The sequence below is a fragment of the Procambarus clarkii genome, chromosome 66 (genome assembly GCF_040958095.1).
Source record: "Procambarus clarkii isolate CNS0578487 chromosome 66, FALCON_Pclarkii_2.0, whole genome shotgun sequence".
Classification (NCBI taxonomy): domain Eukaryota; kingdom Metazoa; phylum Arthropoda; class Malacostraca; order Decapoda; family Cambaridae; genus Procambarus; species Procambarus clarkii.
The window spans coordinates 21,599,808-21,613,275 of record NC_091215.1 but is presented as its reverse complement, the minus strand read 5'-3'; the positions used below and the strand labels follow the sequence as shown (position 1 = coordinate 21,613,275).

Here is a 13,468-nt window from a genome sequence, read left to right as displayed (position 1 = left end):
CAGGGGTCGACCACCAGCGGGACCGTCCAGGGGTCGACCACCAGCGGGACCGTCCAGGGGTCGACCACCAGCGGGACCGTCCAGGTCGACCACCAGCGGGACCGTCCAGGTCGACCACCAGCGGGACCGTCCAGGTCGACCACCAGCGGGACCGTCCAGGTCGACCACCAGCGGGACCGTCCAGGTCGACCACCAGCGGGACCGTCCAGGTCGACCACCAGCGGGACCGTCCAGGTCGACCACCAGCGGGACCGTCTAGGTCGACCACCAGCGGGACCGTCCAGGTCGACCACCAGCGGGACCGTCCAGGGGTCGACCACCAGCGGGACCGTCCAGGTCGATAACCAGCGGGACCGTCCAGGGGTCGACCACCAGCGAGACCGTCCAGGGGTCGACCACCAGCGGGACCGTCCAGGTCGACCACCAGCGGGACCGTCCAGGTCCACCACCAGCGGGACCGTCCAGGTCCACCACCAGCGGGACCGTCCAGGTCCACCACCAGCGGGACCGTCCAGGGGTCGACCACCAGCGGGACCGTCCAGGTCGACCACCAGCGGGACCGTCCAGGTCGACCACCAGCGGGACCGTCCAGGTCCACCACCAGCGGGACCGTCCAGGTCGACCACCAGCGGGACCGTCCAGGTCCACCACCAGCGGGACCGTCCAGGTCGACCACCAGCGGGACCGTCCAGGTCCACCACCAGCGGGACCGTCCAGGGGTCGACCACCAGCGGGACCGTCCAGGGGTCGACCACCAGCGGGACCGTCCAGGTCCACCACCAGCGGGACCGTCCAGGGGTCGACCACCAGCGGGACCGTCCAGGTCCACCACCAGCGGGACCGTCCAGGGGTCGACCACCAGCGGGACCGTCCAGGGGTCCACCACCAGCGGGACCGTCTAGGTCGACCACCAGCGGGACCGTCCAGGGGTCCACCACCAGCGGGACCGTCTAGGTCGACCACCAGCGGGACCGTCCAGGGGTCGACCACCAGCGGGACCGTCTAGGTCGACCACCAGCGGGACCGTCCAGGGGTCGACCACCAGCGGGACCGTCTAGGTCGACCACCAGCGGGACCGTCCAAGAATCGACCACATGGTGGACCGTCCAGGGGTCGACCACCAGCAAAACCGTCCAGGTCGACCACCAGCAAGACCGTCCAGGTCGACCACCAGCAAGACCGTCCAGGTCGACCGCAACAAATATATATACATTATTATTATAAATAAAAAAAAAATAGTCTTTAAATGTTTCGTGTTCAAAAGGTAAACACAAGTTTTATTACCTACTGCGGACATATTTAAAATAGTACAACCTGCCCAATAGCTACTGTAAACATTGTAAAGGTACTATAGCAAAACTCCCAACATATCCAATAACGTCAGCTCTTAAAGGGGATCCGATCCTCCATAACTAGACCTTCATCCTGCAATTTATCGCGAGGGAAAAAATTAACATTAATGCAGAATTCAATTATACGCTCATGTATTTACACGCAGTCAATATAGGCAATCTCTGTGGGAGGTTGGTTCTGGCTCTGTGAGGTCAATGGTGGCCCAGTGTGCCTATCTCTGACCACAGAGGTCAACATTAAACTATGTATAACTGACCGCATCTCTGACCACAGAGGTCAATATTAAAATATGTAAAACTGACCGCATCTCTGACCACAGAGGTCAACATTAAAATATGTATAACTGACCGCATCTCTGACCACAGAGGTCAACATTAAAATATGTAAAACTGACCGCATCTCTGACCACAGAGGTCAACATTAAACTATGTATAACTAGTAGTAGTTATACATAGTTTAAAGTAGTTATGAATGAATGAATACCCTCATCATAACGGAACTGCAAATTACCATTCCATAGACTGTGACTAATTTCCCAACTACTGCCTGGCTTACAGTGATGGTTACTTATGTTGATTGTCTTGATGTAAGATGTTGCATGTTAACTAAGCATGCTTGCTTGGCCTGCAGATATTTGCTTCCATGGTCTATTATGCAACTTTGCCTGACGCTATAATGATGTGTGATGATTGACAAACATAGCTAGTCACTGATAATTTGTTAAGTAATTTGCATGTTGTATCTTTATTCACGAAGTTGAAGTATGCTAATGAGTCCACAGACATACTTTTTTGTTCTATAAATACTAAATGATACTTAATTTTCACATTCTGGTTTAGCAAGTTGCATGCAGGTTGAGGTAATTATTTGAATTAATTACTAATATGAGTAACGTGCAACCAGAGTGAATTATAATAATAATTATTTTGTGTGTGTCGGATATTATTGAGTGGAAATGTAACGGCTAAATTTCAGCCAGTCTAGACCACCAGCTGATGCGATGGTGCCGACCCTAGACCTTCAAACACTGTCCTTAGTGAAGGCAGCCTGTTAAAATAAGCACAATATCTTGAGAATAACTGTTTATATTAATAATGTTACTGTGCACTCTATAATTGCCAGTGACGAGTTCTGAACTTTTGTAAATAGTGTGAGGGAAGTTGTTAATGTCGACTTGGCAATGTGGCTCCAAGAGACAGAGGATGAACCGTTTTAAATCTTCAGTCTGTGTTTGGACACCAAGCAAGTGGGACCTGCTGGCTCGGGGTCCTTGATTCCTATTAAGCACTCCTATATTTTTTGTGTTTAGAAGTGTTTAATGTCAGGCAGTGATTCTCATCTATTGTTGGATCTACCGTGTTAAACTAGGTGAATAATTCATAGTGCAATTATAATTTGTTGCAATAGTATGTGACGATTACTTGCTTTTGGGTTTAAGGTCTGCTGGTGATAAATTTAACTTGAGAATTTAATTAAAGTGAGAATTTAATTTTGTCTCAATTAAAGTCAGTGCTGTATATTAAGTCTCCGGGAGCCTATTGCAAAGCGCTCCTCTATTCTAAAACAGGCTCTTTAATTATTGGATTTCCTAATTTACTAATTGTTTTCTGCACCTGTTCCTCGTGTACACCTGTTGTAAACTGTGATCCAATGTTTCCATCCTCCCTAACCCGAGGAATTTAGGTCATTTAGTTTAGTCCTCTTTTTTTTTCCTTAGCATTGACGGGTGGGGTCAACAGGTTAATATTTCAGGTGAATAAATACATAACTGGCTTACAACAGGTCGTCTTGTAAGACAAATGTAGAGTAAACTATGTAACACTGGTCACATTAAGTCCACAGTAAACTGCATCACTGGTCACAGTAGGTGCACAGTAAACTGCAACACTGGTCACAGTAGGTGCACAGTAAACTGCAACACTGGTCACATTAAGTCCACAGTAAACTGCATCACTGGTCACAGTAGGTGCACAGTAAACTGCAACACTGGTCAGAGTAGGTGCACAGTAAACTGCAACACTGGTCACATTAAGTCCACAGTAAACTGCATCACTGGTCAGAGTAGGTCCACAGTAAACTGCAACACTGGTCACAGTAGGTGCACAGTAAACTGCATCACTGGTCACAGTAGGTGCACAGTAAGCTGCAACACTGGTCACAGTAGGTGCACAGTAAACTGCAACACTGGTCACATTAAGTCCACAGTAAACTGCATCACTGGTCAGAGTAGGTCCACAGTAAACTGCAACACTGGTCACAGTAGGTGCACAGTAAACTGCAACACTGGTCACAGTAGGTGCACAGTAAACTGCAACACTGGTCACAGTAGGTGCACAGTAAACTGCATCACTGGTCAGAGTAGGTGCACAGTAAACTGCAACACTGGTCAGAGTAGGTGCACAGTAAACTGCAACACTGGTCACAGTAGGTGCACAGTAAACTGCATCACTGGTCAGAGTAGGTCCACAGTAAACTGCATCACTGGTCAGAGTAGGTCCACAGTAAACTGCAACACTGGTCACAGTAGGTGCACAGTAAAATGCAACACTGGTCACAGTAGGTGCACAGTAAACTGCAACACTGGTCACAGTAGGTGCACAGTAAACTGCATCACTGGTCAGAGTAGGTGCACAGTAAACGGCAACACTGGTCACAGTAGGCGCACAGTAAACTGCAACACTGGTCACAGTAGGCGCACAGTAAACTGCAACACTGGTCACAGTAGGTGCACAGTAAACTGCATCACTGGTCAGAGTAGGTGCACAGTAAACGGCAACACTGGTCACAGTAGGCGCACAGTAAACTGCAACACTGGTCACAGTAGGTGCACAGTAAACTGCATCACTGGTCAGAGTAGGTCCACAGTAAACTGCATCACTGGTCAGAGTAGGTCCACAGTAAACTGCAACACTGGTCACAGTAGGTGCACAGTAAACTGCATCACTGGTCAGAGTAGGTGCACAGTAAACTGCAACACTGGTCACAGTAGGTGCACAGTAAACTGCATCACTGGTCAGAGTAGGTGCACAGTAAACTGCAACACTGGTCAGAGTAGGTGCACAGTAAACTGCAACACTGGTCACAGTAGGTGCACAGTAAACTGCAACACTGGTCACAGTAGGTGCACAGTAAACTGCAACACTGGTCACAGTAGGTGCACAGTAAACTGCAACACTGGTCACAGTAGGTGCACAGTAAACTGCAACACTGGTCACAGTAGGTGCACAGTAAACTGCAACACTGGTCACAGTAGGTCCACAGTAAACTGCAACACTGGTCACAGTAGGTGCACAGTAAACTGCAACACTGGTCACAGTAGGTGCACAGTAAACTGCAACACTGGTCACAGTAGGTCCACAGTAAACTGCAACACTGGTCACAGTAGGTGCACAGTAAACTGCAACACTGGTCACAGTAGGTCCACAGTAAACTGCAACACTGGTCACAGTAGGTCCACAGTAAACTGCAACACTGGTCACAGTAGGTGCACAGTAAACTGCATCACTGGTCACAGTAGGTCCACAGTAAACTGCATCACTGGTCACAGTAGGTCCACAGTAAACTGCATCACTGGTCAGAGTAGGTCCACAGTAAACTGCATCACTGGTCAGAGTAGGTCCACAGTAAACTGCATCACTGGTCACAGTAGGTCCACAGTAAACTGCAACACTGGTCAGAGTAGGTCCACAGTAAACTGCATCACTGGTCAGAGTAGGTCCACAGTAAACTGCATCACTGGTCAGAGTAGGTGCACAGTAAACTGCATCACTGGTCACAGTAGGTGCACAGTAAACTGCATCACTGGCCACAGTAGGTCACAGTAAACTGCATCACTGGTCACAGTAGGTCCACAGTAAACTGCATCACTGGTCACAGTAGGTCCACAGTAAACTGCATCACTGGCCACAGTAGGTCACAGTAAACTGCATCACTGGTCAGAGTAGGTCCACAGTAAACTGCATCACTGGCCACAGTAGGTCACAGTAAACTGCATCACTGGTCAGAGTAGGTGCACAGTAAACTGCATCACTGGTCTGACATTTACTGTGTCAGTGGTGGTAAAATGAAATAAAATGAAGTTGGAAAACTAACAATTTAGAGACTGTTGTCACGTTTCTTCAAAACATATAACTGAAAACTTTCAACAAATCTGAAAAAACAACTTAACCACAAAGAGAAAAAAACCCACTTAACGTCCCGAAACACAACCCGTCCTCGGACCATGTCCATTCCATCCAGCGGTCGACCCCAAACACGCATTCGTCAATTTTAACATGCTGTTCGTTCAAAATAGGAACTCTCAAATACCAATTAATAGTGTTTTATACTACCATACTGTGCATATTTCGGAATTGGTTAGGTTAGGTGTTTAGGTTCTGTTGGCGATTATTTGTGTTTGTAGTACGTGGGTGAAGCATTTACAGCGTTGTGGTTCGAACAAAAGTCGTCAGCGCAGCACTTGTTCCAGAAGTGTTCGGACGTCATCAGTTGTGAGTCGTGTGTAAACCGTTTTTCATTCATAAACAGCTGGGGTTTGGCGGGTGCATGGAATGGACTTTAGTCTTTGTATATGAGGACGGACGGCAAGACAACATTGGAAGCCTTAAAAGCACAACAATGTTTTAAGCGACTCTGTTGTGGTCGAAAACTCGCATTTTAATGCAGGGAGCATCAATAATTCAGTAATTATCAATTATAATTTATTATCATAAATTATCATCAATTATTATCACTAATTATCCCCCGACCTCTGATTACTATCGGTTCCCGACACCCACACCCACACACATACCCACCCACACACACATTCACAAGGGTCTGGTAGCTGAGTGGACAGCGCGCTGGACTCGTAATCCAGCAGACATTACGAGTCTGCTGGATTACCTGCTGAGTTAGACAGCAGCCCGTAGCAGCTGTCTAACTCCCAAGTACCTATTTACTGCTAGATAACAGGGCCATCAGGATGAAAGAAACATTTTGTCCATTTGTCTCCGCCTCCACCGGAGATCGAAACCGGAACCTCAGGATTACGAATCCGAAGCGCTCTCCACTCGGCTGTCAGGCGCCCTCAGGCGCATTATGCCGTGCTCTCTGCTCCATCACCAGCCGCCATCTATGGTGGTGACGTCGTAGTGACGTCGTTAGTGACGTCGTGGTACCCTCGTATAGTGTCCTGCCCACTAAGACAACACACCTGCCACACATCTACGTCAGCCACCATACATGTGTGCCCCCCCTCCCCCACAGGTGTCTGAGACAGTCACGCACAATAGCTGGACGCTGCTCCAAGAGAGTAATTAGAATAGTTTGCAAATGAGTTGCCACTGCGGCAAAGAAGGGAGAAAGAGGGAAGGTTTACGGAGAAGGGAATCGAGGAGAGGGATGGAAACAAAGAGGATTAGAGAGAATGAGAGAGAGAGAGACAGAGAAGGACAGAGACAGTGTGCTGAGAGGAAATGGGAAGGTGATGACGAAGAGGGAAATGTTTACGACTGATTTCCATTGTCGATATAATGACTGACACTTTTTATGTACAAACTGTATTTCTCATGTTATCCGTGTGCACAATCTATTCTAAGATACCTGTGTAACACAGAGAGAGAGAGAGAGAGAGAGAGAGAGAGAGAGAGAGAGAGAGAGAGAGAGAGAGAGAGAGAGAGAGAGAGAGAGAGAGAGAGAGTAAATAGTAAATTTACAAGTAAAAGTAAGAGACAGTAAAGACTAAATTATATATATAAGCAAATTATACACAAGAGCGAGACGCTCAAGAGCCTTGCAAAGTTGACTAATTTCTCTGAGTCAGGAGTGTGTGTCTTAAGATGCCATGGAAGACGAGCAAAACGCTCATGTAATATCCACAAACTTCGCAAAAATGTTCGACAAGCGAGATGATGGTTTCAGTGCACACAAAATGCGCACAAAAGGAATTCCTGGCAAAGTAGGAACAAGATGTATCTTTAATTTCCTAACGAACGTAATAGTCAACAAACTACAATCCGGATTATCAATCGTGAAAAAGCTCAGTCGCTCAAGGTACCGTACTTGCTCCGGTAGTTTTTCCTCATCCTGACATCAGACATAGACAAGGATAGAAGCTATAGTATCGTATAATCCTTTGCAGATGACACCAGGACTTTCACGAGAGTATACAACATAGAGGACACAGCAAACCTTCAATGTGCCGTTAATCAGGTCTTTGAATGGCCCACAGAAAACCACAAGTGTGATGATAATAAGTTTCAGCTCCTGAACTATGGGAAAAAATATAAATATCAAACAGAAGAGTTTTATCGGGGGAAAGCGCTAAGTCATTACGACTATATAGCACTTGGAAGGGGGGTCAGAATAAGGATTTTGGGATGGGACGGGGTTGTGGGAACGGAAGTGTCCAACAACTTGGACGGTCGGGGATTGAACGCCGACCTGCATGAAGCGAGACCGTCGCTCTACCGTCCAGACCAAATATCAAACAGATACCACAAATAAAACGGAATTAAACCACAGTATTGAAAGAAAAGGCAATGTTAAAATGTAGGAGTAATCATCTCGGAAGACCTTTAAAAGAACACAATAAAGTAGCCGTCAAAACTTCAAGAAAAATGACAGGTTGGATAATAGGAACCCTTTGAAACAAGAGATTTTATAGCACTGATGATACTTTGAAAAAAAATAACGTACAATAACGTGAGCTATTAGTTGAGAGGACAGGTTCTTGGCCAGAGTGAGAGGGCCTCAGTCACAGGCACAGCTTTCAGTCACAGCTTCGTGTCATCCTTTGCAGATGACACAAAAATCAGCATGAAAATTACCTCTGCTGAAGACATTGAAATCCTACAAGCAGATATTAACAAGGTTTTCGACTGGGCAGCATAAAATAACATGATGTTTAACAGTGATAAATTCCAGGTACTCAGATACGGTAAAAATGAGGACCTTAAAACATAATACAGGGTACAAAACACAATCAAATTTGCCCATAGTAGGAAAACAGCATGTCAAGGATTTGGGAATATTGATGTCTGACGACCCAACGTTCAGGAAGCAAAACCAAACAAATATTGTGTCAGCCAAAAAAATGAACGGATGGATTACGAGAACTTTCAAATCCTGGGATCCCATCACAATGGTTGTACTCTTCAAGTCACTTTTGTCCCGTCCCGTCTTGAGTACTGCTCAGTACTCACTTTCCCCTTCAGAGCAGGAGAGATTGCTGAAATAGAGGGAGTACCGAGAACATATACGGCATACATAGACCCGATAAAGCACCTAAATTATTGGGATCGTCTCAAAGTCGTTCAAATGTACACACTAGAAAGGAGACGAGAGAGATATCAAATAATATACACGTGGAAGATACTGGAGGGCCAGGTCCCAAATCTACACAGTAAAATAACAACATACTGGAGTGAACGACATGGAAGAAAATGCAGAATAGAACCAGTGAAGAGCAGAGGTGCCATAGGCACAATCAGAGAACACTGTATAAACATCAGAGGTCCGCGGTTGTTCAACATCCTCCCAGCGAGTGTAAGAAATATTGCGGAACAACCGTGGACATCAAGAGGAAACTAGATTGTTTTCTTGAAGGAGTGCCGGACCAACCAGAAAATTCCATTCATGCGGGCAGTGTGTCCGAAGCTGGGGTCACCAGCTGGGGAAGAACGTTGGGGTCACCAGCTGGGGAAGAACGTTGGGGTCACCAGCTGGGGAAGAACGTTGGGGTCACCAGCTGGGGAAGAACGTTGGGGTCACCAGCTGGGGAAGAACGTTGGGGTCGCCAGCTGGGGGAGAACGTTGGGGTCGCCAGCTGGGGGAGAACGTTGGGGTCGCCAGCTGGGGAAGAACGTTGGGGGCGCCAGCTGGGGAAGAACGTTGGGGTCGCCAGCTGGGGGAGAACGTTGGGGTCGCCAGCTGGGGGATAACGTTGGGGTCGCCAGCTGGGGAAGAACGTTGGGGTCGCCAGCTGGGGAAGAACGTTGGGGTTGCCAGCTGGGGAAGAACGTTGGGGTTGCCAGCTGGGGAAGAACGTTGGGGTTGCCAGCTGGGGAAGAACGTTGGGGTTGCCAGCTGGGGAAGAACGTTGGGGTTGCCAGCTGGGGAAGAACGTTTGGGTTGCCAGCTGGGGAAGAACGTTGGGGTTGCCAGCTGGGGAAGAACGTTGGGGTTGCCAGCTGGGGAAGAACGTTGGGGTTGCCAGCTGGGGAAGAACGTTTGGGTTGCCAGCTGGGGAAGAACGTTGGGGTCACCAGCTGGGGAAGAACGTTGGGGTTGCCAGCTGGAGAAGAACGTTTGGGTTGCCAGCTGGGGAAGAACGTTGGGGTTGCCAGCTGGGGAAGAACGTTGGGGTTGCCAGCTGGGGAAGAACGTTGGGGTTGCCAGCTGGGGAAGAACGTTGGGGTTGCCAGCTGGGGAAGAACGTTGGGGTTGCCAGCTGGGGAAGAACGTTTGGGTTGCCAGCTGGGGAAGAACGTTGGGGTTGCCAGCTGGGGAAGAACGTTGGGGTCACCAGCTGGGGAAGAACGTTGGGGTCACCAGCTGGGGAAGAACATTGGGGTCACCAGCTGGGGAAGAACGTTGGGGTTGCCAGCTGGGGAAGAACGTTGGGGTCACCAGCTGGGGAAGAACATTGGGGTTGCCAGCTGGGGAAGAACGTTGGGGTTGCCAGCTGGGGAAGAACGTTGGGGTTGCCAGCTGGGGAAGAACGTTGGGGTTGCCAGCTGGGGAAGAACGTTGGGGTTGCCAGCTGGGGAAGAACGTTGGGGTTGCCAGCTGGGGAAGAACGTTGGGGTTGCCAGCTGGGGAAGAACGTTTGGGTTGCCAGCTGGGGAAGAACGTTGGGGTTGCCAGCTGGGGAAGAACGTTGGGGTCGCCAGCTGGGGAAGAACGCCTCCAGGTATACCTTCCGTTAAATAACATTGTTCTCATAATTATACAATCGGGGAAATTAATAATCAATAAATTAACCAATTTGGGCCACACACACACTGGCCCTCCGTCCAGACCCACAGGGGGGAACACCTAGGGGGGGGGTAAAGTGCTCCAACACACGATAACAGCCTTCGTATTGGAGTATAACTGGAGTATAACTGGAGTATACCTGGAGTATACCCGGAGTATACCTGGAGCATACCCGGAGTATACCTGGAGCATACCTGGAGTATACCTGGAGCATACCTGGAGCATACCTGGAGTATACCTGGAGTATACCTGGAGTATACCCGGAGTATACCCGGAGTATACCCGGAGTATACCTGGAGTATACCTGGAGCATACCTGGAGAACCGGGCTGTGGAGGATATGAGCCTGCGGGCCGCTCCAAGCAACAGCCTGGTGGACCAAACTCTCACAAGTCAAGCCTGGCCTCGGGCCGGGCTTGGGGAGTAGAAGAACTCCCAGAACCCCATCAAGCAGGTATCAAGCAGCCTCAAAGACGCTAGCCCCCCTGCCTGTAGTGAGCCAGTCTTGCTTGATTGCTTGATCCATTAACACTGATTTATAGAGATTTCAAGCTGTGTAGTGTTTCTTGTTTGTGTTGCAAACATAATGAATTGCTCGCATTAGTTCGTTTCACAAATTTTAAAGTAATTATGTTGGCATGGTCTGGTGTTGGGTGTGGTCTGGTGTTGGGTGTGGTCTGGTGGTTTAGTGTTGGGTGTGGTCTGGTGGTTTAGTGTTGGGTGTGGTCTGGTGTTGGGTGTGGTCTGGTGTTGGGTGTGGTCTGGTGTTGGGTGTGGTCTGGTGTTGGGTGTGGTCTGGTGTTGGGTGTGGTCTGGTGTTGGGTGTGGTCTGGTGTTGGGTGTGGTCTGGTGTTGGGTGTGGTCTGGTGTTGGGTGTGGTCTGGTGGTCTAGTATTGGGTGTGGTCTAGTGTTGGGTGTGGATGGGTGAATGTGTAGTAACATGTAGCCGTGGTCACAAGCAGGCGTGGCCACCACCACCGCAACACAACTGATAGTGTAAGTGTTACCAAACATTAGATACGTAAACAAACACATATGGGATCAGAGAAGGGATATCTTGCCTAACAAACTTTCTGGAGTTACATGATAAAGTAACAAGAATAAGGCAAGGCAGGGAAGGATGGGCAGACTGCATATTTCTGGACTACCAAAAAGCCTTTGACACAGCACCACACAGAACTCTGCTATTCAAACTTGAGAGGCAGGCGGGAGTAGCGGAAAAACGCTAGCTTGGGTAAAGAATTACTTGACAGGCAGGAGCCGGAGAGTAACAGTCAAGGGCGGACAAGCCGGAGTGGCGAACAGTAACGAGTGGAGTACCTCAAGGATCGGTGCTGGGACCAATTCTATTTCTAATATACGTGAACATGTCAACAGGTGTCGCGTCCTATATGTCGATGTTCACGGATGACGCGAAACTAATGAGACGAGTTGTGACAGATGAGGATTGTAGGATACTCCAAGAACAAGCTGCAGAGATGGTCAGAGAAATGGCTACTGGAGTTCAACACGATCAAGTGTAAAATTATGGAAATAGGACTAGGTGACAGGAGACCACTGGGACCGTACACAATGAAGGGAATCTGTGAAGGGAAACAATGAAGGGAATCTGTGACGATTCGAGAAAGAGACCTGGAAGTGGACCTAACACCAAATATAACTCCTGAGGCACATATAAATCGGATAACGACAGCAGCGTACTCTACACTGGCAAAAGTTAGAACGTCATTCAGAAACCTAAGTAAGGAGGCATTCAAAGCGCTTTACACTGCCTACGTGAGACCAGTCTTAGAGTATGCAGCCCCATTTGGAGCCCGCACCTAAAGAAACACATTAGGAAACTGGAAAAGACTAAACAATTTGCGACGAGGCTCGTCCCGAAGATGCATGGGCTGGGATATGAAGCGCGACTGATGGAACTGAACTTGACGTTAGAAAAAAGGAGGGGGCGTGGAGATATGATGGCAGCATACAAAATACTTAGGGGGATTGACAAGAGTGGAAATAGACGAAATGTTCACACGGAAAACCATCAGAACAAGAGGACATGGGTGGATGCTGGAAACTCATAGACACGGAATCATAGAGATGCATACAAACTTTGCATAGAGATGCAAAGTTTCTATGCATAGTGGATGCATAGAAACTCGTACAGACTGGAGTCATAGAGATGTTAGGCAGTTTTCTTTTAGCGTGAGGGTAGTGGGGAATTAAACTAAAGCAGCACATTGTGGAAGCAAACACTATTCATCACTTTAGAACTAGATATGATAGGTAAGTGGGACAGGAGTCATTACTTTAAACAACTGAAGGCTAGAAAGGCGGGATCCACGAGCCAACGCTCAATTCTGCAGGCACAAATAGGTGAGTACAGACACAGACACACACACACACACACACACACACACACACACACACACACACACACACACACACACACACACACACACACACACGCACACGCACGCACAATCGGAAAATCCAGGCGGGTGGGACCCCACACGGATGAGAGCGTGAAGCTGGGAGAGTCGTAACACAGTTGAGGACCAGGGGGGCGGGCGGGGGGTCAAGACCCCCTCACATAAACCCCACCGGTGATGACTGCACCCTGGGGATTTATGGCCCCAGGGAATGGGAGGGGGTCATGAGGAATGGAGGAGGAAGAGAGGTTATGAGTCTACAGGAATGGGTAGTGGGAAGAATGGAATAAAAGGGGAATTTCAGAAAAAGAGAACCAAAGGTGACCATATAGACATACATTCAAACATACATACATACTTTCATACATACATATATACATACAGATATACATACAGATATACATACAGACATACTATGATTCAACTAGCGAAGGCAAAACTAGTGCCAGAACACTGAGCAGAACAAATCAATTTTCTCGCATGAACCAATTGGCCAGACATAGCCGCTGCCTTTATAAGACATGAAATGAACCCATAGAAGCAACGAAAGAAAGGGAAGACATAACGAACACGGGAGGAAGGGGAAATGGGAATTAAACAAGAAAACGAGCAGAATAGCAACGAACAAGACTCAAAGCAAAGGAATTACGGAACAGAGAGAAGATGAAGAAATAACAAAAGGAGATCCATACAAAATAAACCAAGGAGAGAGAGACAAATACCATACATGAAACACG

General features: G+C 48.1%; 1 protein-coding gene across 4 annotated transcripts in view; it reads right to left on the bottom strand.

The window, feature by feature from the left end:
• The window catches only part of LOC123769351 (potassium voltage-gated channel subfamily KQT member 1), an 874,235-nt gene that overhangs the window by 340,738 nt on the left and 520,029 nt on the right, over positions 1 to 13,468 (bottom strand). The gene's annotated exons all lie outside the window — the stretch shown is intronic.